We start from the raw sequence: 25,994 nt of genomic DNA on the forward strand, positions 1-25,994 counted from the left end.
AAAGCGAGTGGGCGGAACGAAGCAGTGCGCGCTGCTGTAAACTGCTGGTAGCTGCAGCCGCGTTGATCCCTCAATGCCACCCCTTTCCCCCTTGCGCTTTTATTGACCCTGTCCTCTCGAGTCGCTACTTGCGCAGAGGGCTTCCTTTCGTTCGACTTTTGGGACATTGTATACATGAACATCTCAATAATCAGATGTACGTTTTCAAAGCAAATACGCAAACAAAAGTTGAAACACCAATGGTTGTCCAGTATACTATAAACCTTTTTCGAGCAGGCCTCATCTCCAGGAAGCTATCAACTCGGGGCAAGCCCTGGCACCTAACGACCTGTTGGGTGAGATGAGTCAAGGTAAGCTATAACCCTTAGCCATACCCTTATCAGTAAGCTTTTACAGTGAAGTTATGATAATTATAACATAACACATTCTAAAATGTCTGAATCTCTTTTTTTAAAATACTAATTTATATTACAATTAAAACGAATAACATCAAACACAACAACGAACTTGTTCTCGGCTCTTGTCTGTCCATCCGTATGTATTCAATTACTGACATCTGTCGACCTTCAAGATATTTGAAAATTAAATTCTGCTTTCCAACTTAAAATCTTCTCTTGTGAAGCTTTTAATCTTTTATAAAGCAACTGTATTAGAGGTATTTCTCAAAAGAGTAACTATTGTTCTTAACGGCGTTACTAGAAAGCGTTAACTCCAGCGGCTAGTTTCTTGGCGTAGCTCAGAATTATTGCGTTTACGAAGCGAAACTTATACCCGAGTGTCTTTCTTGGAGATACCAAAGGCATAGAGATACCAAAATATTGAGCAAACATAATTGGCTTCTCTGTTTACCCGCAAGCTTAATTGTTGGCTGATGGCCATAATCGATACGTTCGATCTCGATTGTAGTCAGAGGATGATCCTCGATAACAGGAACAACAATGGAAATTAAATATCGCCTTTTCTGCTTAAAATGTAAAAGCAGTCTTGTCTCCCCCACTAAGTACAGCGAAACGCACACAAGTAGCAGCTCCTATACAATGTTGTCACTACGTAACCGCGTACAGTAAGAGTAATTTCGTAACATCTCTGGATGCATTTGCAGCTTGGGAGCGAGTCACTTCTCCCGAAGTAACCAATCGGGAAGCACACCGATGACGTCATCCGAACCCAGCACCAATCGCTAACCCTCTTGCTTACGATTCAGGCTGTTTGTAGGCTCGCTACCTAGAATCTCGCTGCCAGCTGGAGGTGTCCGGAAAGTAATGGGACTCTGGTGATCATAATTTTGGCACATCAACGGCTATTGGTTATAGCTTGCTAATGAGGATAATTTACATCATAATTAATTAACACTTGAATCCAATTTCTTTACTCAAAATTTAACTTTATAGCATTGGGTTGCCTGAAGACCGAATTTATCTTTATCTATTTTTGAACATATACCCCAAATTAGGTAGCGACAGTTGCATGGAGACTAACGTGGAGAGAATAGTGCTAAGAAGTAGGAATTGGCACAAAATCCGGATTTCAAACTATCCGATATCCGTTTCGGATGCAACGGATAATCAGAATATCCGGATACTTCGGATTTGCTAAAGGATTTGTAGAAAATCAGTACAGTGAAATACGATAATGACGAATAACAGAATATGTGGATAGCCCTTAAAACTGTCCGGATAGTGTACACATTCGGATATGTGGACATTTCGGATAATTCGAATATCCAGATATTTGAAATCCCTGTAGAAAATTATCCCACATCCGGACAAAATTTTATCCGGATTTTGCTATCCGTAGTAAGAACAACTCCTTGTGCTTGGCGTTGTTGCGACGTATGAAGTTTGAAAACAGCTATACTCTGTCCCAGCTAACTCTGGAGCAGGAGAACGAAAACAAGTCTCTGCGCGAGCAGTGACGCAAGATGGCTCCACCAATGAACACGCGAGAAAGACAGAATTGCGTAGATTGGGGAAAAACGACTGCAGTTACCAGCCTTCGAGCAGCGTGTACTGCTTCACTGTGGCCAACAGATTTCCTCGCTTCTCTGACGCTATGCGCGGCCTTGCTCCACAGTTAGCTGAGACAGGATATATTTAATCGCTGTTAGGCGATACCACCCCAAACAAGTATTTGGTACTGTCAATAAATAACCGGAATAATGACGTGAAAAAGCGAAATAAAGTGACAGAGCGACGAAACTTACGGGATATGTAGGCCAGGCTGGGGTACGCCACATGTCTGCGAGACGCGTTCCAGACCGCGTCGCTAGATGGCAGCACTGGCAGGGAAGGGAGGTTGTGTATGTGCAATTTACCTCCAAGGCGCCAGTCAGTCATTCAGTGAGATGAGTCATGGCGTTCACAGTGTCAGGTGCCTCAACAACGCAGGGGAGTATGCCATTACGGATGAGTCCATTTCTGCCGTTGATGACCTCATACGGGAGTGTCGGGGGATTAGTCTGAACCAGATTGCAACCGAACTCTGCATTAGTCATGGTACAGCATAAACACCTTCACTATGGTGTTGCCTTCTGCCGTCTAAAACTGTATCACGGATCGCTGAACCTCCTTTGTTGCACCTGACACTGTGAACGACGTGACTCACGTCACTGAATGACTGACTGACGTCTTGGAGGCAAATTGCACATACACAACCTCCCTTCCCTGCCAGTGCTGCAACCTAGCGACGCGGTTTGTAACCCGTCTCGCAGACATGTGGCGTACCCCAGCCTGGCCTACATATCCCGTAAGTTTCATCGCTCTGTCTCTTTATTTCGCTTATTCACGGCATTATTCCGGTTATTTATTCACTGTACCAAATATTATTGAATCATTCTCAGAATGGAAATATGAGTTCGATGCGATTGAGGGGGGGGGGCGTGCCCTCCTCACTTTTTGCCCCGCACTCTGGCCTCTTAACGCTAAGCCTTCTCTACCAAAAGAAAATAAACTGTCCTTGCCCCTCAGTTTTGGCACCCAATCGCCGCCACTGGGCGGGAGATATTAACCAATCTCAACAATTGGCAAATAGGAATGCAATAGGCTTCAGGACAGGACATTAGCGTTCACCAGGGGGAAAAGAAAGAGCTCAAGCTTCAGTAAATAGATTGTGCAAATTTTCATTATCAGACAGAAGATGGCGTATATTGGAACAGCCAATGCCAGTTGGCAACCCTGTCCGAATGCGGGCGCGCATGCGCAGAAACAGGAACAAACAAACGGAAAAAATATTGACAATTTTGTAGAATTAATTGATATTTTATGTTTCACAAATGGTTTCACCAGTGTGCTGAAGAAATGAAATAACTACAAGTGAAGAATCGAAGTAATTCTTCTTTCTATTTCATTTTAGAAATTGACGTAACGTAAAAATTTCTCCCCAAGTGACTTTATTAACACTTTGTATACAACTTAAACACTGGTTTCCACCTCAAAGTAATTTAGGTTTCTGTAGAAATGAAATTTCGTCACGACACAACAGATTTCATCCGAAATTGGACCGAATTTTCTACGATCTTTGAGCACCAAAGAACAGAAATCTATCATGTCGTTCTTTAGATCATTATTGACTGGCTCCTACGTAATTGTATTTGAGACTCGAGTCTCCAGTCGAAATCTGTCTTGATAGACTTTTTAATTACTTCGAATGGAAAGCTGGTCGCAAATTACTTCTCACTTTTTTTCGATAAGTTCCTCTGCCAGATCGTCAATCTTGATTGTTCGTTTCCACTTCTCCCACTTTTGTTCTTCAGGTCATGCTTCTTTGTGGCGGGCTCTGTTTCTTGAAGTCCGAAAAAACGATCTCTTTTCGTGACGTGAAGAAATTTCCTCAGTCTCTCTAACTCATTGTATCTCTATGATTAAGACTGGAGTGTGGTTTTATCATTATTATTATATTTATTTTCGATTCCAGTTAACTGATATGCCATCTGGTGATATGCCATCTGGTGAAAGATTATGGAACTACCCGTAATGAGATTGCTTCGGCTGAGACAAAAAGTTAAGAAAACAACAGGAATTGTACAAGTGTTTGTTTCTAGAAGGATTGTGGCTGTTTCGATGTCTGTTCTTCCCCCCTTTCCATGAAATCATCGTCGTCGCGATGAATCTAACGATGTATAAAAGCGACGTTAAATAATTAATAATGGAACATGGATTCCGGCCTATACCACTTGAAGCCTCCTGATGATTGACGCACTTCCCATATAAAACACTGGATATCGCTGGTGTAATAAAGGGGTTCTGGGTTCGATTCACAGTAGCGTCCCATGGTCATTCGTATCCCGACCACAGTCTGTGAAGCAAGGATACGCATAACGGTAGAGAAGGGGAGAAAGCGAGTGGGCGGAGCAATGCAGTACACTCTGGTAGCTGCAGCTATCCTCTCACGCGTTCATTGGTCAAGAGTAGAGGACTTCGCTTTCTACAGAGATTCCAGGGACAGAAGCGTATGTGTGAATTGTACAACAAACTTTTCCAAACAGTTTGTTGCTTTAACATTTAATATCCCACAGAAATTAATATTCCGATAGAAGTAATGATATTCAGTAACAAAAGTGCTGAGTTTTTTAAAATGCCTCGCTGATTGTTTATATAAATAGCAACAACCATTTAACTACTTCCACTTTTTTTCAATCTCAATGTCAACGGACAGGGGAATAGCGGCTCAGTATAAAGGAATATCGGTTCTTTGTGAGTCGGTTCTAAAACACACTTTTTAATATGTTCCAAAAGCGCTCAAAGAGCATGTTTTGAAATATATGTTTTTGTGTTGGTCTGCAAAAATAGAAATACACATTCCGGTTCATATCGCTTTCAAGTTTCATTTTTACGCAGTTTAGCTGTACAGCGTCCTCTGTTTAAATAAAACCTTAAAACACACAAGGATATCAAAGCGGTATGTCTCCAACAACATAATCATTACGTGGTGAGAGAAACTGTTCAATAAGGGAGGAATTTTCGTGATATTGTTTCCAATTATAGTTTAGTTTAATATATCTAATCCATTTTATGTAATAAATTTTATCTCTCCTTTTTTACAAGCGGCAAACCTTTCGAAAACCGAACTCCTCTTTCTTCCAACAAAACGTCCAAAGTACTCCATACTTTTACAACTCGTTTTAATGTTATATTTTTAAAAAAAATAGTTGGGAGATTTTAATAGAAAAGCGACGCTAAGTAACAATACTTGCCTCACAATTGGATGAAGGTTATTCAATAGATTGTCCTCTCAATAATGGTAATTGACACACATCGGACCTTCCAGCCAGAGTTCACTCTTCTGATACACCACTGTTCAATAATCGTCCCTCCAACTTCCTTGCTCTATCCCGTCCACTCGCCAACTCTCATGCCACATACGCCTCTCAAGTCAATAACCTAACATTTGCCTGATTACTTTTTCAGCATTCCTTTCTCTGCTATGTTAAGACTTAACACTTCTTACCCAATACCTTGGGTACGATACGAATGGTTTACTTACAACTACCTTTCTAGTTACTTTTGGTTCTTTTCCTTTCATCTTTTTATTGATGGATTGATTTAGTTTGCTATTTAACGTCGCATTTATGCCACTTTGGCTAATCGCGACGATGGTAATAAGATGAAATGGATGATTACACTAGTTGTGAGTCCATTCGCCAGAGCCTCGTTGCTGCAACATTGCAGTTACCAGCGTGTAATATACTCTGTCCCAGTAATCTCTGGAGCAAGGCCGCGCATAGCGGCACACAAGTTGGGGAAATCGAGTGGGCAGAGCGAAGCAGTTCACGCTGCTGCGAAGGCTGGTAGCTGCAGTCGCTTTCCCCTTCCACGCTATCCCGTTCCCTCCTACGTGTCCATTGGTTGAGCCGTCTCGCGTCACTATTTGCGTAGAGACTTGTTTTCGTTCGCCTGCTCCAGAGATAAGATTGATATGCTTTATTTTACTTCGCTTTTTATGCCACTTTTGGCTAATTTGCGAAGATAGGGATGAGTGATGACAGGGACGGTGTGTTAGTGGAAGCGAGCTTAACTTTTGGGTGCCTTCGCCGATGGTCATCCCTTTAATCATCTTCATCGCCGTGACTAACTTGAAGAGGTATAAAAGCCAGTGTAAATAAGCCGAGACGTTCTAAGGTTCCTATATTTCACGCAACGAGAACATATCGTGGCGAGGACCAATGCAGAATCCTCAATTTGCAACATTCTCTTTTCGCTCGCCGTTTCCCCTTTCAAGGAGGAAGAATATCCAGTTTTCTCCTTTTTTCCTCTTCAGCTTCCCTCGTGACCTTTCCTTTCTCAAAAGAAGCTCCGGCTCACAAGGTTACCCCTTCTACTACCTCCTTTCTAAATTGTCCCATTACGTATGGGAGTGGAGTGCCAAAGGGGTCTTGGTCTTTTGGAGGTGGAAAAAACTCTCCTCTATGACTCTGTGATGCGCATGTTCCCATATATGAAAGGAGATGTCGTAGTCGACGGGGGCAAAGACCCACCCTTCCTATTCCTGGCCACGCAGGGGAGCGGGGAATGAGAAGAAATAATAAAGCCGAGAAAAAAGGGTGAGTAAGGGAGGACACACAATAGCGAAACTGAAATTAAAATTCATGCAGACAACGAAATGGATATTGCAAGTCCTATGCTAATTCGATGATTTTTTTCATCACCGGTCTTCGTATCCCGTTCATTTCGTTTGCAGTGTGCGTGTGTGTTCAAAGCTCCATCTGCTTGTAATGAAAGGCCATTGCCTTTTCACTAAAGATGGGGATTCGACATGATCCTGTACCCGTATAATTGGTTCAATTGCCCTTATGTCATAAAGGAACGAACAGTTCGAATTGATGACGAATCATTCACGAACTGTTCGTTGCGACGTAATAGTCGATTCGTTCGTTTTCCTGGCTGTGAACTTAACCTTATGTAGATCCTCGAAACAAGGCTTTGTACCTAGTGTGCTATCACGGAAGCAGGGGGTGTCAGGTTCAAATGCTGGGTAGATTACAAACGTCTTTTTACGTTTATCCTCACGCTCGGTTCATCCTCTTCGTCGCGATTACGCTAGAGAGGTTCGATTTGAGTTTGTAAGTCCACTTTCATGCACAAAAGGCTATTTCGGAACTACAGTTTAAAGTGGGATCCGAACCACCATGTGCCGCAGCCGGGTATCGAACCCTGAACCTCTTGTCGCTAGAGAGGATGATTTGGTTTATTTTACTTCCTTTTCTGCCTCTTTTGGCATAATCGCGAAGATGAGGATGAATGATGATATGATGAAATGAACAAAGGTACATGCCCAGGCCTGGATTAGAACCCGGGACGCCTGGTGTCGTAGTCACTCTTCCACGGTGGTCGGTCTCAGGTTTGAATCCTATTTTACAGTAAAACGTTACGTTACATTGCATATATATATCTTTATTCTCAGTTCATCCTCATCGTCGCGATTACGCTAGACGTGGAAAGCGATGTAAAATGAAGGTATAGTGGTAAGATCGTCACCTTATAATCAAGGGTTCCAGGTGTTAGAAACCCTGTAGAGTCGCATAGTGGTTCGAATCTAGTTTTAAACTGTTGGTCCAGTCCAGCATACCAAGCCTGGGCAACGCGCTATATTTGTGAAGGAGCGCTCTCATATGCACGCTTGGACTACAGAGCAACCAGCGGTACTGTATCGTTGCAAGGGGGAATGGATAGCAGGGAAGGAACTAGGCAAAAGGCTTCGTCGGTCGCATTCATACAGTGGGAAACCTCTCGACATCTGATTAGTGAGATACAGTGCAGAGTGGCATAGTAATCATGGCAGAAGAAACAGGAGATGCTTCCGTGAAAAGGAGGGCGCCTTCTCTGTGCTGCTCCTTTACGCAGTATTTTTTACCTTACAAGGATTAGTCATGGAGCTAACTACACTGAAATATACTCTAAGTTTGACTTCACAGACTTTTAATAGGTGATCCTAGTATGTAGAAAAAAAGTGGTCACGTTACTTGATTTTTGATCGCTTAGGCACCATATTGGATTCAAGATGGCGGAATTCAAAGTTTGAAATAGATTGTTTCTCTGCTATTTCTCAACCGATTTCAATTTTTCTTTTTTCGTTTGAATCCTCTAAATAAGACCTTGAATTTGTGTTCTTATCATTTTCTCTTTAAAATCAACAATACTACTAGAAATTTGAAAAGTATAAATTAGGTACAAAATTTACAATAATACAGTCAAATTATGGTTTATCAAACAAAATCGCATATTTCTGCAAAGTTGTTTGGCTTCTTAGATGAGATAATTAATTGTTGTCAAACTTTACGCCGGAGGAAGCCCGTTTATAATGCAGGGTGCCTCGAAAGGACGTGTTCTCATTCTAGACTAGATCGTGGCTACCCCATTCGAACTCTGTTGCTTACTATGCTACAGGTACAGTGTGCAGGCTAGAAGCTCGCACCGCACGGATACCGAAGTACACCAGTACTGGTGCTGTAATGGCGACGCTGTGCAGTGCAATTTCTTAATGAACAAACCGCGTAACATTGATCCTTCCTTATGCATTTATTAACTTTTGTTCCATTACAAACTTGTCTGCCACATCTCACTTTCCCCCATGCCAATTATTCCAATGTAGGGACATTATCATCAAACACTAGTGCCATGCGATACGTTTGAGTTGAGTTGGTGTTTTAAGTCCACTTTATGCACAGTAAGGCTAATCGGGACTGGACCTACAGTTTAAAGTGGGATCCGAACCACTTGTGCCTCCACCGGGTATCGAACCCGGGACCCCTTGATTACAAGGCAATGACGCTACCACTGCGCCATGGGGGAGGCCCTCCATGCGATACGCACTGAGGAATTTGCTATCTATGAATTGTCCCGAAAACAGCACACAACGAGAACAGCCAACGTTTTCCCGGCTTTTGTGTATCGATAGTGGAGCCGATCCTTTGAAAAATGGCCGCAGTTTTGAAAAGGCTTCATTTAAGCAAACCGCTACAGGGTGTAAAAAAACGAGAACTTGCTAACAACCAAAGTAATTAAGTAGATCGTATTTTGGCTTCGAACTTTATTATCTGGCACTTTGTATGGCGGCATAGCGCCATTGTGGGCCATCCTCTCCATTGTTCGGCTTCCGATGAATATCCGCTCTAACACCCCCCCCCCTCCGCCCCCCTTCTCTCTCTCTCTCTTTCGGAAGGATTTAGCGCTCGCATTCTTCGGCCAAAATTATCATTTTCCCATACTGATTACGAAATGGGGCGAAGTATTCCGAAAATAAATCGTTCCAGAGAATAACATTGGGGCGAGGCTGTGGTCAAAGTTGGCTCATAGAGTTTTGAAATATGGATCGATTAATACCTGCAACCCGAAACAACACAACCATATTTGTTCATATTTCGATAATATGGAAATTTCATTCACTTAACCACTAGGTAAGCAGATTTAGGCTCCATATTTACCTCCTCATCGTTCTGTTTGTATTTTCGTTAATTTTAACTCTTTTCTACCTCAGGTTAATCGTGACGATGTGGATTAATCATTATGAAACATCGTCGACAAGACTCAACCTCAGTGCCGCCCATGCCCAAAATCGTGAGTGTAGGGCTCATGTGGCGGTAAAACATCAGACCATCAGTCATTGAGTGATTGACTTCGTTTATTTCATTTCGATTTTCTGCCACTATTGGCTAATAGCTAAGATGAGGATGAGTGATGATATGGTGAAGGGGCCTCGCAAAGAGCACCCATGCCGACGCTGGGATTTGAACTGGAGTCTGCTGGCGACGTAACGCGCTGCGCTAACCACTCCGCTATTGTGTACGTGTGACTGCTTGTTCTTCCACATTGGAATTTCTCTTTGATGTATCCGATCAAATTTTGGAGGAATAAGATTGCATTTTGTGAACTTCAACTCCTAAAGGAGACCTATCTAGTAATATGAATGTTCTTACAAATGGTATGCGAAAGTATGGAAATATGGAACAGGGTCCAAATATGGAATACCATTGAAAGTTGTTTGATACAAACTATAGATGGCACTGAAAAATATATGAACAAGAATTTTCATTCAATCTGGAGGAAAGTGTGCTGAATATCGCGTACTGTCATGTGATATGTGCATATTTCGAACTTGTTTATTGAAAGTGAGTCTTTTATAGGCTATTATCATATTTCAGATTTAATTTTAACATACTGTGAACAACACGTGCAGAAATATGAGGATTGAAAATAATAATTATTGAGGATTCAAAGTTTGAGATATTTAGGTGCTCTGTGTGGTTAAGTCTAGGTTTGCAATATGGAATAACATGAGTTTTTTCAAATATGGAATACATTCTCTAGACTTGCGTCTCTACCTGCAGCAAGGATGTAGGAACAGTTTTGTGCTGTCATTATGTCTTTGTAATCTTATACCACCAGCACTTACCCTCATCTTCACGATTAGCCAAAAGTGGCAGAAAGCGAGAATAAAACAAAACTACAATGTATTGTTATTGTTTTTGGGTCTTCTTCACATATGTAGTTTTTCAACTTTTCATATTGGTTTATTTTGTTTTATTAATTTTCCTATGCACTTCCATTCATTATCACTTCTTGGTGAAATTTATTTTTTTCTTTTTTGCTTATTTCGGGTATCTTATTGCGTTGGTGTTTTAAGTCCACTTTATGCACAGTAAGGCTATTCGGGACTGGACCAACATTTTTAAAGTGGGATCCGAACCACTATGTGCCTGCCTCCACCTGGTATCGAACCCGGAACCCCTTGATTATAAGGCGACGACGGACTGCGCCATCGGGGAGGCCCATGGTATCTTATACTGCAAGCAATATTTATGAGGTGCGAATTTTGTGCTTTCTAGTTTCTTTTTGTGTTTGCACCTTTATTATTTATATTGAGAATCAGTAGGCTAGGTTCTCCGAAATTGCGTCGTCGCCTTGTAATCAAGGGGTCCCAAGTTGGGTACCCAATGGAGGCTCGTAGTGATTCGCATCCCTCTTTAGGAACCCTAAGTCCAGTCCCGATTATCCTATCTGTGCATAAAGTGGACAACACTCAGACTAAAACTATCGAGATAATCTGTGGATACTTTTGGAGATATGATAAATGCGTATATACCGGGCATGCATATATATATATATATATATATATATATATATATATATATATATATATATATATATATAAAACACTGCATATGCTGGCCAAGGCATTCTACATTTCAGTTAAACAAAATAACACCCAAGAACGTTACGTTTCAACCCTCTTATCAGAGTATTCCTCACACTTGTAACTAAACTAATATAAAAACAAAAATGATTGTGTCGTTTCTCAACCCATGGGGAGCGACCCACTGCTGGGTCCCGAGAGGGCCGGTTGGTGATTGGCGAAGTCGGGCTCGAAAATTCATTTTGTCTCTCTCTTAGAAACCTATTACATTTAAATTACTAAGATACATTGTTTTAACAATTTAAATTCAACCCTGTTGTACGTAGTCTGAACTCCACATTTCTGTTATTCACCGGGAGGCACTGGCTGCTAAAATTAACCGAGTTGTTTCAGAACTGTTTTCAACCTTGGGGGTTAAAATCGTAAACTTTGCAAAAGCTCATTCAATACTTTTTCTGCTGTGCGATAAAATGGGCAGTGAACATAAGCTGCTTCTGTTGCTTGACGTGCACGCAGATTTACGACTTACATCAACCACCACTGAGCCCAACATACCCCAGCTGAAGTGGAAAAGGCAGCCCCACTGTTCATTAAGTATTTTTTTTTGGTTTGTTTTTAATTTTAGCATGTGTGTTTAGTTAGATGTTAGAGTAAATTGTTGTTTTTTTTTTGTTTGTTTTTTTAAAAATACATATTTACTTCTCTAGAATGAAGTATGTGTAAGTTATCTAAGGGTCTATTTTATACCCACGGCTGTGATATATACCGGGTGGTCCAAAAGTCCCGGAACGGTCACGTATAGTGAGAAATACACATCGAATCGGAAAACGAAAAAATACGTGTTTAATAAGTGAAAGAAAGCTATTCAATGATATCACAATTGATTCCCCCGCCCTGAGTCCAACGAGCTACCAACCATCCTCCTAGCTCAATTATGAACGGAGATAGGGCGATTTTTTTAAAAAAGTGAAAATTTCATAAAACCCAAAAAAATTTCAAAGGGACGCTCTGCCCCTAATTGAGCTAGAGTGAAAGACCTTTCCATAGAGTATATGGAAGGGGGCTACAATATACTCTATTGAAAGGTCTTGACGTGCAGATTCCGAATCTGCAATCGCTTTCATTCTAGCTCAATTAGGGGCAGAGCGTCCCTTTGAATTTTTTGGGGGTTTTATGAAATTTTCAACTTTTTAAAAAAAATTAAAATCGCCATACCTCCGTTCCTTATTGAGCTAGGAGGATGGTTCATAGCTCGTTGGACTCGGAATGAAGTCCTCTTTCCTATTCTACAATACAAAATGGGGTTTGCATTTAAAATTTCACAGTTGCCCCCCGTCCCACCCCCAAGCGGCGGGGGTGAGGAATCAAGTGTGATATCATTGAATAGCTTTCTTTCACTTATTAAACATGTATTTTTTCGTTTTCCGATTCGATGTGTATTTCTCACGGTATGTGACCGTTCCGGGACTTTTGGACCACCCGGTATATATATATATATTCCTATTTTCTTTATCATTTTAGTTTAGTTTTCTGAGAAGACACTGATAGAGGGTTGAAACTGTTAGGTGTTTTTTAAACGGAAATGTAGACTGCCTCGGCCAGCATATGTAGTGTTTGTTTTTCTGTCGCGAAATCAAGGGTTAATCATGTCGTAACGTTCTACCCTGTAGAACGGGGGATAGAACCAATGGGGAAGTAGCTCATTCTCCAGATATTAACACTTGCGTGCTGCGACGGGTCTAAAAGGGCCATATGTGAGGTATACATAACCTAGCGCAAATAATTAAAAGACATAACAGATGTTTTGTCCCAACCCTTCCGACTGAAAATGGCAAATCACAGGAATAACTTAACCCCGTTCGGCGCGTGTACCCTATATTCCAGCTGTCATACCCCTCCTCGCGATGACCAACAAAAGACCCTTTTTCATCTCGAATCTCCTCGTTTTGTTTCCTTTCCCTCACCTTCCCGCCGCATCCAGTCGAAACCTCTCTCCTCAACAAAATCGAGATGCAAGTTCAGACAAGTCTTGGAATGATTCTACCCGCACCGCTGGGGTATGTTACGATGTTAGCATTTTTCATGCATAACAACCAGATAAGGTGATTTACAATTATATGAAATTATTACTGTTTTACACATTTGCATTATTTTCCTGCGAGTCTTTGTTCGACGAAACGTATACTCAAATAGCCGCTACCTTCAGGATGCCTATGCGCGTTTCTTCAATTTGAGCTCTGTCATAATATCTCTCACTTAGCAGAAGTAAACGGGTTTACGGCAACACAGTCATTCGCACTCAAAATTCATGGCAAAAGGATGCTAGAGTAAAAAGAAATTTACATGCGTTCTGGGTTTTACAGGAAGCAACAAAAATTGCCAAGGGGACGGCAAAGTTTGCTTAAAGTAGAAATTTTGCGAACTGTGCTCTCCATAAAATAATATTTGCATAATTAAATGAAGAATGCTTTCATATAGATGAGCATATCTTGTAACATATGCTGGAGAAAAGTGTAACGTTACAAGACCGTTTTAGTTAACACTCGTAACAAACTTACAGCAACTGAGTTGAAATAACGGTAGACCTGTGGGCTGTATATATTTTGCACGCAAATTTGTGTAATATTCTTCTAGGGGAGAGAAATGTAATGTGAAAATTCTAGAAAAAACAAAAACAGAAGAGAAACGGTAATCGCATCCTGGAGTGTATGCAACCAAGACGCGCATCCAAGTAACAATATCCTGTAATGTATGCAACCCATATCTACACGTATGCTTAACGTGCAACTTTCTGAGTGCGTGACGAATGCAACAATATTTCCTCTTGGAAAGAGGCCTTGAGGGACAAAATATTGAAATGCATTGGCACTTCCTGTGAGATATGAACAATACAATGCCACCAACAATCCACTTGTTATGCTTTTTTTTTCTCTAAAAATGGAAACTTCAGTCTTGTGCCGCTCGCGAGACGCAGATCTAGTTTACAGCCCTCTCGCAGGCGAGAACCCCCCTCCCCATCCCTCTCTGAGAGTCATTTCGACTACAGCCTCGATGCAGATAGCGTTTTTACGATCATCTCAAGACGGATGTAAAATCTAAGTGCGATATGAATTCAAGCCCTGGAAGTAACGACTTTATATATGCCTTCCTTTCGTTATTTCGTGTGGGTGAAATAGGGTTTGGGTTGCAGGCTATTCTGGGTATATACCTTATTTGCTGCAGTTCTGAATGGGGGCCAACTTTCTGTGCGCGATGACGAATTATCTCCAAAGGGAATTAATCCCGAACTGAGACTGCCCTGGTTTTTCGTCAGCTATAAATCCGAATGGGACTTCATTTCTCTTGCAATATCTAGTGAAGTGCTTTCATTTAATTGGAATTTGTCTAATTGTCTTCATGAGAAACTGGGTGTAGAACTATTATCATTTCAAGCCGTATACTGAGTGTTTTTTTTATTGGTGTCTGGAGCCGCAATGGTTTTGCCCATAGGGCACCTTACCGTCTTAGGGAAGCTGTTCTAAGGCTCATCCAGCCTCTACTCATTACGAACCATGACCTATATTGATTTTTGGGGTCCGTTTCTACACCCCATATGATTCATTGATTGGTTGTTAGGTTTTTTTACATTGCTTTTCTGCCACTCTTGATTATCGTTACGATGAGAATGATGAAATTGATGAAGTGACGCTCGCAAAGAATACTCATGCCTGTATCGAACCCGGGACTTCTTGCATCGTAGCGCGCTGTGCTAACCACTTCACCACGGTTGTCGACTCATGTACTCGTAGTTGATCATTCAAACAAGGCTGACTCCTTTTTGCACAATTTTATTTGTTGTAATAATACAAATATATATATAAAAACTTACATAATGTACCAGAAACAATTTCAATTTCATTTTTCCTTTATTAAAGGGCGAGGTTGAGCCTGCGGCTGTACTACCACCTAGCCCTAAACAAATAAAACGCATGTAAGTCTTCATATATTTATTTTATTATAATTAATGGTTTGTATGTAATTTGTTTGCAGGAAAGTTTCCAGCAGATAGTAACTGTAAAGGTAACCTACAGCTATCCTTCAAGTATCTGAAACTGAGTTACTTTTTAATTAAGTAACTTTAACTCTTTTTCTTATTAAAATAAGTAACTTTAACTCGGTTACTTTTTAAATTAGTAACTTTAACTCGGTTACTTTTTAAAATTAGTAACTTTAACTCTCTTACTTTTTAAAATGAGTAACTTTAACTGGATTACTTTTAAAAATGAGTTAATAACTTTAACTAGATTACTTTTAAAAATGAGTTAGTAACTTTAACTGGATTACTTTTAAAAATGAGTTAGTAACTTTAACTGGAGTTACTATAACCCTGTTACTTTTTAATATGAATAAATATAACTGTTATTTTTAATATGAATAACTGAAACTCTTTTAAAATGAGTAACTGTATCTCGGTTGCTAATAGAAAATAATTTTCCGACACTAGTAATACACCCTGTTGAGTAGTCTCTGCAAAGGAATTATTTATAAGGGCAGAATGGATCATTTGACGCTAATTCATTAATCCTTACCGCTTTGTATCGATTTCATATGAATTATGGAAGAGCCGAAACCCATATGTATTTTTGTATAACACTCATACAAGTTTTCGAATACAATTCCTTATTGTTTCGACCGTTGCCTCATTGCCTATGCAGAAGCGAGTACTGTAATTAGCGTTGTACAGAACCAGTACCGATTACCACCTTGTTCCCTACATGCATACATTCGCCATTTCCTGTGTTCGTATCCTGCTCTTCTGTAGAACATGCTGGTGGTTGTTATCGAAATTGTGTTTGCAGAAGCGTTTAGATTGATTGATATAGTTTATTTTACTTCGCGTTTTGTGCCTCTTGGCTAATTTGCGAAGATGGGGATGAGTGATGAAATGATGAAATTGATGAATGGACATTCACAAACAACCAAGCCCGACCGGGATTCGAACCCGGGACCCTTGGCGTCGCAGCGCGATGTGCTAACCACTCGGCCACAGGGTCGGGCCAGAAGCGTTTAGAAATTGCTGGGTTAATGTTCTGAGCTTCCCTGATTCAAATCCATATGGTCTCTCCAATAGATCAATTGCTGTGGATTAGAATCGCCACATATATCGTGAAACGTCTTTGCATTAAAAGTTATAGTGCATAATGCATGAACGCGAGCTGTTCTTGCCGACCTCCGTGGTGCAGTGGTGAGTACAGTGTGCTACGACGCCAGGGGTTCTGTGTTCGAATCTCGGCCTGGCAATAAATGTTTTATGTTAGTGTGTCTGGTCTCCTGGAGGTCCTCGTAGAGAGGTTCCCCGGTACCCACTTCTCCTATTGCGATTCCAGTAAGACACCCCCCACCCCTTAATCGTCTCGAATTTACTAATCTCCACGCTTCCTACTAGACCTTTACTAATTCATGATAATGAAGAACTTTTAACTGATAAAAATTAACAACAAACACAGGCTTTTAAGCTTCCTACCACTCCCAATCAGTAACGTTGTAATCTATAAGTTAGTGCTTTCGATCTCGCAACGGAGGATTTCGGGTTTGAACTCGACCTTGGCATTTATGATCTTGTGATCGTATCCTTCAATCTCTATATAAAGTCTCTGAACGGTCACATATCGTGAGAAATACACATCGAACAGAATAACGAAAAAATACGTATTTAATAAGTAGAAGAAAGCTATTCAATGATATCACACTTGATTCACCACCCCGCCCCCCTGGGGGTGGGGCGGGGGGCAACTGTAAAATTTTAAATGAAAACCCATATTTTGTATTGTAGAATCGGAAAGAGAACTTCATTCCGAGTCCAACGAGCTATCAACCATCCTCCTAGCTCAATTGGCGAATTTAAATTTTCGAGAAGTAAACAAAATAAAAACACGAAAATTTCATAAAACCCGAAAAAATTTCAAAGGGACGCTCTGCCCCTAATTAAGCTACAGTGAAAGCGATTGCAGATTCGGAATCTGTACGTTAAGACCTTTCAATAGAGTATATGGAAGGGGGTAGCTCAATTAGGGGCAGAGCGTCCCTTTGAATTTTTTTTGGGTTTAATGATTTTTTATTCATTCATTTAAAATCGCCATATCTCCGTTCATAATTTAGCTAATAGGATGGTTGATTCGGAATGAAGTCCTCTTCCAGATTCTACAATACATCGTCACGATTAGTCGAAAGCGACAGCAAAGCGTGACAAAGCGCATGTAAAGTAACAATTTTGCCGATCTCGGTGGGATCTTGCTACAACGCCAAAGTCGTTCGAATCCTGGACTTGCGTTTTTTTTATGATGAGTTTACAGAAGAAAATGGAACTAACAGCAAATTACAAATTGAATGACATATTTTTTTTTTTTTAATAATAATGACTTGCTTGCGTCTTGTAATCAAGGGGTCTCAGGTTCTATTCTCTGTACAAGCACATTGCATAGTGGTTAGGATCTCACATTCAACTGTAGGCCCACTCTACATAATCCTATCTGAGAGCAAATTGGACACTAATCAAACCCTTACAAGCTATTTTTATCAATTTGTAATGAAGGTGCCCGTGGCTGAAACTGAGGCCCAAAGCATTGTGTTAGTCGCACATTAAACATAGATTTATTTAGTTCACATCTGCCTATCTCTGTATAAAGGCACTTTTCCCAAGGGTTTAGCCTTTGTGAGTTTTTGAGGTTTTACATATATACTATTAGCTGATTACCCGTCGTTGCCCGGGTATTTATTTATCACAGTCTTGTATTAGACAGGAAAATAATGAATTCTAACTATAGTGTAAAATGTAACTAATTTTATTGCATTGTGAATGTCACCAATTACCTTAGAGACTCCGAAAACTATGGATTCGACATTAATCTAGGTCATTTGTGGCATTCTATTTTCACCCCCTCTCACCCCCCATGCCGATAGGCGATGAACTTGGAGTTGAACCGCATTGGGAGTGTCACGAAAACTATGGATTCAATTCGCAACACAGCCTGAAGGTTAGACAACCCGAGAAACACTATCGTTCTGCGGATTGCATAGAGTCACGGATATCTGTTACTGCGGAATTTAATATCTGTGGTTCTCGATTATGTTTACATGTCACCCCTTCCCACCCCACCCCTAGGGGTGGCAGGGGTGTCGTGCCCCCAAAGTATTTATTTCCAGGTTGCAAGTGATACGTGTACCAAGTTTGGTTGAAATTGCTCTAGGCGTTCGAGAGTTATGCCGGCACAAACAAATATACACACTCAAAAACACACACACACTCGCACACAAACATACATCCATTTTTATATATATAAATTGTTAGATCAGCCATTTTTTAAATTGCAGTTTTTTTAACTCAAGTTTAAGTGCATGTGGGTTAATCGGGACTGGACCTACAGATTATTAAAGTCTGATCAAAACTATGATGTGCCTCCAGAGAATATCGAACCCATATCCCTTGAATGCAAGACGACGATATTACCATTACGCCATTGGGGATTGGGAGGCCTTTTTAGTTTGGAGATGCATACAGAAACGTATAACACTGTCCCGGGAATCTGTGGAGCAAAGCCGCGCATAAAAGCCAAGTAAAGAACAAAGTAAGTGGGCTGAGCGAAGCAGAACAGGCTGCAGGAAATTCAGGTAGCTGCAGTATTCCCCGTTCATTCCCACGAGTTCATTGGTCGAGTCCTCTGGAGTCACTACTTGCGCAGAGACTTGCTTTCGTTCGCTTGCTCCAGAGATTCCCGAGACAGAGTATATGTTTATTTCAGTATGAACCTTTGCGGCTGTACCACACATTTCCATTCATCAATGAAGATTTTTCTTTCCTTCTTCTTTTTTCCCCCCATAACCCCTCTCTTCACATGTTCAACTTCACCTTTTCTACTAATTGAGGGTGCTTTTCTCACTACAATCTATCAACCTGTCCTATTTTTCTCATAATTTTACACTTATAGCACTAGTTATTATATTGTCAAAAAGAAGCTTTCTGCACACCGCTCTCGGGCACTTTCACTCCCGTCCCTCAACTTATTCGCTCTCTTTGTCCAGGCGTAATGTAGGAAGGTTTCCAGGTCCCTTATTTGAGTTTCCTCCCTTCCCCACCATTTCCCTCCCCCTAATCGCCCTAATTAGCCCCTCCATTTTTGATTCGTTCATATCCCCTTATGTATTTCCGTCTAGCCTCTGCTGTTTCTTTGCACTGGAGGAGAATGTGGAATTTCGTCTCGTCTTCCCCATACATTGGGCATTCTGCACTCCCGTCCTGTTACACGCGCCGCACACGTCTACGTATTATCATTATCGCCTTCCCCATTGCCTATCTCCATCCACGATTTGTGCCGAAGTTAAAGATACTTTCCCCGCACATTCTTCCTAAAGGTTTTGTTTGCTGATATCCTCCAATCTGTCCCGTATTATCCCCATTTTCTGCATGCCCGCCTTGCCCTCGACTCCTTCCCAAATCCATCCCAGCCTTATGGTGTATAGTTCCTTCTTTATAAATGTTACCCATTGGTGTTCCTTTGGGTCATTGTTGTGCGCTTGTATCGCGTGTTTTTTTTTTTAGATTTTCATCCCCCCTATTTAGCACTCTTGCTCAATATTTGAAACCTCTCATTTTTGCACCTACTTCCTCCCTATAATTTCCCATTTCTCTAAGAACACCGCACGTTGCCGTACCCCTTCCAAATCCCAGAACTTGTTTTAGAAAGTTTCACGTGTGGGAAAGAAGGAAACAAATGTGTGTTTGTGTGTGTGTGTGTGTGTGTGTGTGAGAGAGAGAGAGAGAGAGAGAGAGAGAGAGAGAGAGAGATTTCTTCACGCCAGTTAGTTTCAACGAAAGCAATATGTTTTCATGTTTTTTAACATAGATATCTTCAAGAGACCAAATCCACTTGAATCTTTATGTATTTTAGATTGCTAATATTTCTTTAAGCCACACTTGAACTGACTTCTTAAGACTCGGGCAACGTAAGGAGTTTTGCTTCTAAAACTCTCCAACCATCAAGCACGCAATGCAATGTGGAAATTGCAGTTATTCCTAACCTGGCTATCTGACAACTTCTACCAGGCTCTGTAGATACGGCATTCCATCATTTTTACCTGTTTAGAATTTAGGCTTTTAGTTCTTTTATCATGTACCCTGATTTCCCTTTTTAACAGCCTCAACGTTTCTTTTATCAGCAATGGAAATAGTTTCTAGACTGCAGGCTTTAGTACGTTATTAGCCCACTTGATAAGGCGCTAATTCCCATTTCTCCAGTTTTATGGTCAACGTGTGGCGTTATAAGATCGCACACCTGTCGTCAACTTTTTTTCCAGCTATGCTATGCAACACTTGAAAATCTCAAAAGAAATTTATGGCTAGAATATATCAGTTTACAGTAAAACCTCGTTAATCCGTACCCAGATAAGCCAGACTGCTCTTATACGAGTATGCAAGGTTTTAAATGTGGCTAGAAGTCAACAATCGAATTCGTCATATTGCTCCATAACGGCTAATATGTACATCCAACGTCCATGGAAGAACTTCCCCAAAGAAAAGGCAGTCAACCACTGATGAAATTCTGTTTCCCGCAGACTTTGTACTGTACTGTATAGTGTATTTAGGTCTATGCCCTTTAAATACACCATAATAAACGTGTTTTGTTGCTATAAACGGAGTTTTAATGCACTTTCTGCTGTTCTTTTAGGTTATTTCAGTTAATTTGGACTTTCGTTAAACCGGTCAACGTATCCCCCAATTAGTCCGGATTAACGAGGTTTTACTGTATTTACTTTCACATGGACTAGGATGGCTGATCTTCATGGAGGATTTGTTAGCACAGCGCGCTGCGACGTTATGAGTCCCGTATTTGAATCCCGGCTTAGTCATGGATGTTCTAGTTTGAACAAAACTTACTATTAATCGTGAATAAGAGGGATGTAAGGGGTGACTTTTGAGAGGGCATCTAAGGGTTAACTTTACACCTCCCTAGTACACTAGATTTGTAGACTAACAAGGGTGTGGTCCTCGAGCCACAGCCAGTATAATCCTCTGTGGAACTTGTGTTGTCCTGTTTCTGTGTTTTTGTGATTGCCCTTTAATCTTGCATTTTTTATATTTAGTGTCGCATTTCTGTTTTGGGTAGTCGCGACGATGAGTACGAGTGATGAAATTGCAAAGAACACTCATGCACAGTCCGGGATTCGAACTCGCAACCCACTCCGCCGCGGAGTTTGACAATTGTTTTGACATTAATTTAATCGTGTCACTTTTCATCCTCATCGCGATTAGCCAAAAGTGGAAGAAAAGTTACTTCAAATAACCAAATCAATCGTCAATAAGAGAGTATCTTGAAAGACAGAACTTTCCACACCATCTTCTAACCAGCATCTGTACTCTACCCGTATCCACTGGCGTACACAGGTTTTTTTTTCTTGGGGCTGGAATTGTAAACACGAATGTTACAGGCTGCGATCTGGAGAAGGGGGATGTTTTTCCAAGTTATTTCTCAATTTCGGGAGCGACTGTAGCCCCATCAGCTTCCCCTACATACGCCAGTGCCCCCTACCACTTACAGGTCCCCTAACGCCCCCCTGGTGGAAACGCCGACTTTGAGAATCGCTGCTTTAAAGATCTGTCGCGGTGCAAAGTTTGGAAAATGATTTACAATGATACAAGTACCCAACCGTACAATCTGGCACAGATTCGGTACAAATGCTAAACGAGTAGTGCTACATGCTATCTTTCGGCCCGTTCATTTTGAATGCTTACGTCCGAAAGATCTCACTTCATTAACCAACAAATGACCTTCTTAATGCTCGTACTCGTGCCCCCTCAGCTAGGGGTCCTCGGAAGCGCTTCGTTGGAGGTTTTCCAAGAATCACCCGTTTTGCCTTCTCGCTCTGGTCATTCGTCAACTTTGCTGAACCGAACACGACTGAGACAGTGCAGACGTTCGGTTTCGTTATGGCCCATATCTCACACAGCACCATAAAGATGTCCGAAACCGCAGTAACTCATTTGCCAGCCTTTCAAGATTCGTTCAGCTTCGGTGGAAATACTAAAGAGTGACGTATGGTGCAGAACGACAGGAACATTGTTTATTTATAAATATGTTATACTCCTTTCTTTCCCTGTCTCTCTTCTTTATCTATCGCTCTTTTGCCTTTCTCTCTTTTTTCCATTTCATTATAATTTCTCCTTTTTACGCTTTCGAACTTCCAATTTAATTTGATTCCCTGCCTGTTTTCCGTGTCATTTTGCATGTTCCCTATCTTTTTTTCTGTTTTTCTCTTTCTTTCCTTACCCTTTCCCTTTTTAACTTCCTCTCTTTTTTTGTGATGCTTTTTTCTCTTACCTTCTCTTTCTGCTTTTTCTTTATTTCTCTTTTTTTTAAACTTCCTCTCTCTCTTTCTTTCTGGTTTCTCTTTTTTCTTACCTTTTCTTTCTTAAACTTCCTCTCTTTTTCTGGCTTTTCTCTTTCATCTCTTACCATTTCTTTTTTAAACTACGTGTCTCTCTCTTTCTGTTTCTTCTTTCTCATTTTCTATTTTTTAAACTTCCTCTCTCTCTTTCTCTGGTTTTCCTCTTTCTTCTCTTGTTTTCTTTTTTAAACTTCCTCTCTTCTCCTGGTTTTCCTCTTTCTTCTCTTACCTTTTCTTATTTTTAACTTCCCATCTCTCTCTCGCTCTTTCTGGTTTTTCTTTCTTTTCTTATATTTTCTTTTTAAACTTCCTCTCTCTTTTCCTGGTTTTCCTCTTTCTTCTCTTACCTTTTTTTTTAACTTTGTCTCTTTTTCTGCTTGTTCTTCCTTATTTTTTTCTTTTTTAAAACTTCCCCTCTCGCTCTATCTCTCTGTCTGTCTCTTAACAGCGAAACCAAAATTGATCACCGGAATAAGCGCGAAAGGAATTAAGCGCGCAATGAATTAGAGCGAAACTGACTAAGCGTTAACGGAAGGAGAGGGAAGGAATAAAAGCCAAAAGATTAACCGCGAGAATTTCACTTACGTGTTTAATCCCTTACGACGCTCTTCTGGAGATCTCAGTTTCCGAGAACGACGACCACTGCAACGGCAGAGAGACCATGCGGTACACATTCCATTTCCTTATTGGCAACGATGTCTCTTTTCATTTTTTTTATCTCGTGGGAAGCTCTGCTGAAAAATAGCAAAAGGAGAACGGAAACTTGGGAAGCGAAAGAAAAACAAGGACCTTTTTGATTTCTTTTTATCTCTCTTTTCCCCTCTTCCTTGTATATATGTCTCTCTCTTTGTGTGTGTGTCGTGAAGCTAGGAGAAAAAACCTAACATTACACCCTTATTACTTCTGCCGTCACAAATTGAATAAGATATTTTCAGCTAATTTTTTTCACCATCCTTTCCTAGCGCGGGAAAACACTTAGGAAAATTAAATTTGATACTAGTTAGATCCTCACACGTAGTACAACCCCCCCCCCCGCCCCCCGCCACAGAGACGCTGGAAAGCTGTTCACATGAGTATCTTTGCAGCAGAGCAAGACTTCTGGTGTCGTTAGTACAGACAACTGACGCACTTCAGCAAATTTAACTTTCATTTTGTGTGTAATTTCATTTATTGCACCAGCATTTGGCAAGAAAACTCCTGGTTGTTTTTACGATATCTTTTAGTTCATTTAAGGACGTCCTCCATATTCAAGTTATCTTATGATCAACGCTTAGGCGGTGGGGAGGGGGGGTGTTGGCGCAAAATTCTGCATATAAATCCGCCCATTTCGTAACTACGACATTTTTTGCAGACGCCAAAATCTTATTCGTACTTGAACGTGTCGAGAAGTCGCTTTGGTATCTCAGTTAGCACTAGCACTGCACACTACCACAAGAAATGTTAGTCTATGTTGAGCAGGGGCGGAACATGAACATTTTTTGCGGGTGGGCAAGAAGTAGGAATTGATAAGTTATGATGAGCAGTCTTAAATGCACTCTCTTTCTCCGGCACCAGTTGGTTTTATTCTCATCTTTCTCTCTCTTTTTCTTTTTCTTCCTAACCTGTTTGTTTCATTCTCTTCTTTCTCTCTTTTTCTTCCTCACCTGTTTCTCTGTTCCATTCTCATCTCTCCCTCCCTCTCTCTCTTTCTCCCTCACATGTTTCTATCTTATTCTCATCTTACTCTCTCTCTTCCTCACCTGTCTCTCGATTTTATTGTCATCTCTCTCCATCATCTGTTTCTCTGTTTTATTCTCATCTGTCTTTCTCAATCACATGTTTCTGTTTAATTCTCACCTCTGTCTTTCTCCCTCACATGTTGTTTTATTCTCATCTCTCTCTCTCTCTCTCTCTCTCTCTATCTCTTTCTACTTCATATGTTTCTAAGTTTTTATTGCTCTCTCTCTCTCTCTCTCTCTCTCTCTCTCTCTCTCTCCCTCTGTCTCTTGTTCTCTTGTCTTCTCCTTATCTTGCTATTTATCTTTCTACCGCTTCTCTCAATCCTGCATATTCTGCGTCAAAGTTTAACCTAAGTGATATTGATTACAACTATCTGCCTGTGTTGTTTTAACATCACTGAGGTGTGGATCTCCTGGAACCACTGCCTATGTCACTTAAAGACGACCATTCTTGTAGTGTAACTGGTAGATCGACGAGGTCACCGAAGAAGAAATGAAATTGTAACTACGTTACGACTCTGTTGCGAAGAACATTACGGATTAGAATTGGGTGTCGTTCGAGACGATCTTGTTTCTTCTCCAACACGTGACATTGGAGACGAAATCGCCTTTCGCGTTTCAGGAGAAAACAAACTTTGTCATTTCAGCGTTTCCAACTTTGCCATTTCAGAGTTTCCAACTCGGTAATGATGCCAGAAAAAATTAATAACAACGTAATGGATTGGAATATATTCTGAGGGATTAATTTTTAATACCTTAACAAAAATAAAGATAGTGTTTGTCTTTTGTTTACTGAGAAGGGACTACGCTCTTGGCGTCGATACAATTCGATTGCAGAACGAATTTCGAGTATTCTGAAAGTGTATTCTTCTTATGGACATGTTCTGTCAACTATGTACAGCCGACCTTCGTGGCGGAGTGGTTAGCACAGCGCGCTACGACGCACGAGGTCTCGAGTTCGAATCCCCGTATTGGTATGGGGGTTATTGATGAGTATTCCTTCATTAATTTCATCGTATTGTCACTCATTCTCGTGATTAGCCCAAAGTGGGGCCTCCCCGATGGCGCAGTGGTAGCGCCGTCGCCTTGTAATCAAGGGCTCCGGGGTTCGATACCCGGTGGACGAATATTCACAATACATTGATGAAAGATACAAAACATCATTTTATATACATATATACACACTCACAGACAGGGTCCAGACAGGCACCAGTCTTTATCTTAGATCATTTCTTGTCAGGAATTCCTGAGTGTGGAATCTTCTGACAGGTAATTTGAAACTACCTGACAGGTACCTGGTGAGAGTTTGTGCCTTATCAATTCCTCCACTAATGGACCTAGACAGTTTCCTTAACTTCTGGACTCCTTCCCTCCTCTCTTCTTTCTTCGTTGTTCTCCTTCTTTCCTCCTTCCTTTCTCACATCCTTGCCACTCTTTCGAACACTCCACTCCATTCCTTGTTGATTTTTCAGCCCCCCATTCCAGTTCATTATTTCTTCTCCATTTTCTATATTTCCTTGGCCTCTTCCCACTTCCTCACTACTCCTCTCTTCTCCCTCCCTATCCTCCTTGCCTTCTCCCATTCTATGCCGTGTCCTGTTTCTTTTGTGTGCTTAAATACAGCTTTCTCTCCCTCTCTAATCTTACATCATCCTTATGTGCTTCAACCTGTCTTGCAGCTTTTTTTGTTTCCCCTATGTGTACACACTAAAATTACCGGTCAGTTTTTAA

General features: G+C 40.9%; 1 protein-coding gene across 3 annotated transcripts in view; it reads left to right on the plus strand.

The window, feature by feature from the left end:
• LOC145993200 (uncharacterized) overlaps positions 1-25,994 on the plus strand; it is a 776,759-nt gene that overhangs the window by 333,750 nt on the left and 417,015 nt on the right. The window contains exon 1 of one of the 3 annotated variants that reach the window (XM_083129422.1): positions 15,072-15,097. The exons of the other annotated variants lie outside the window; for them this stretch is intronic. The gene's annotated coding sequence lies outside the window, so the exon portion shown is untranslated. Of the gene's footprint in view, positions 1-15,071; positions 15,098-25,994 lie in introns of those variants that run through there. 3 annotated transcript variants of the gene reach the window in all.

The sequence above is a fragment of the Lepisma saccharinum genome, chromosome 1 (genome assembly GCF_977018435.1).
Source record: "Lepisma saccharinum chromosome 1, izLepSacc3.1, whole genome shotgun sequence".
NCBI classification, from domain to species: domain Eukaryota; kingdom Metazoa; phylum Arthropoda; class Insecta; order Zygentoma; family Lepismatidae; genus Lepisma; species Lepisma saccharinum.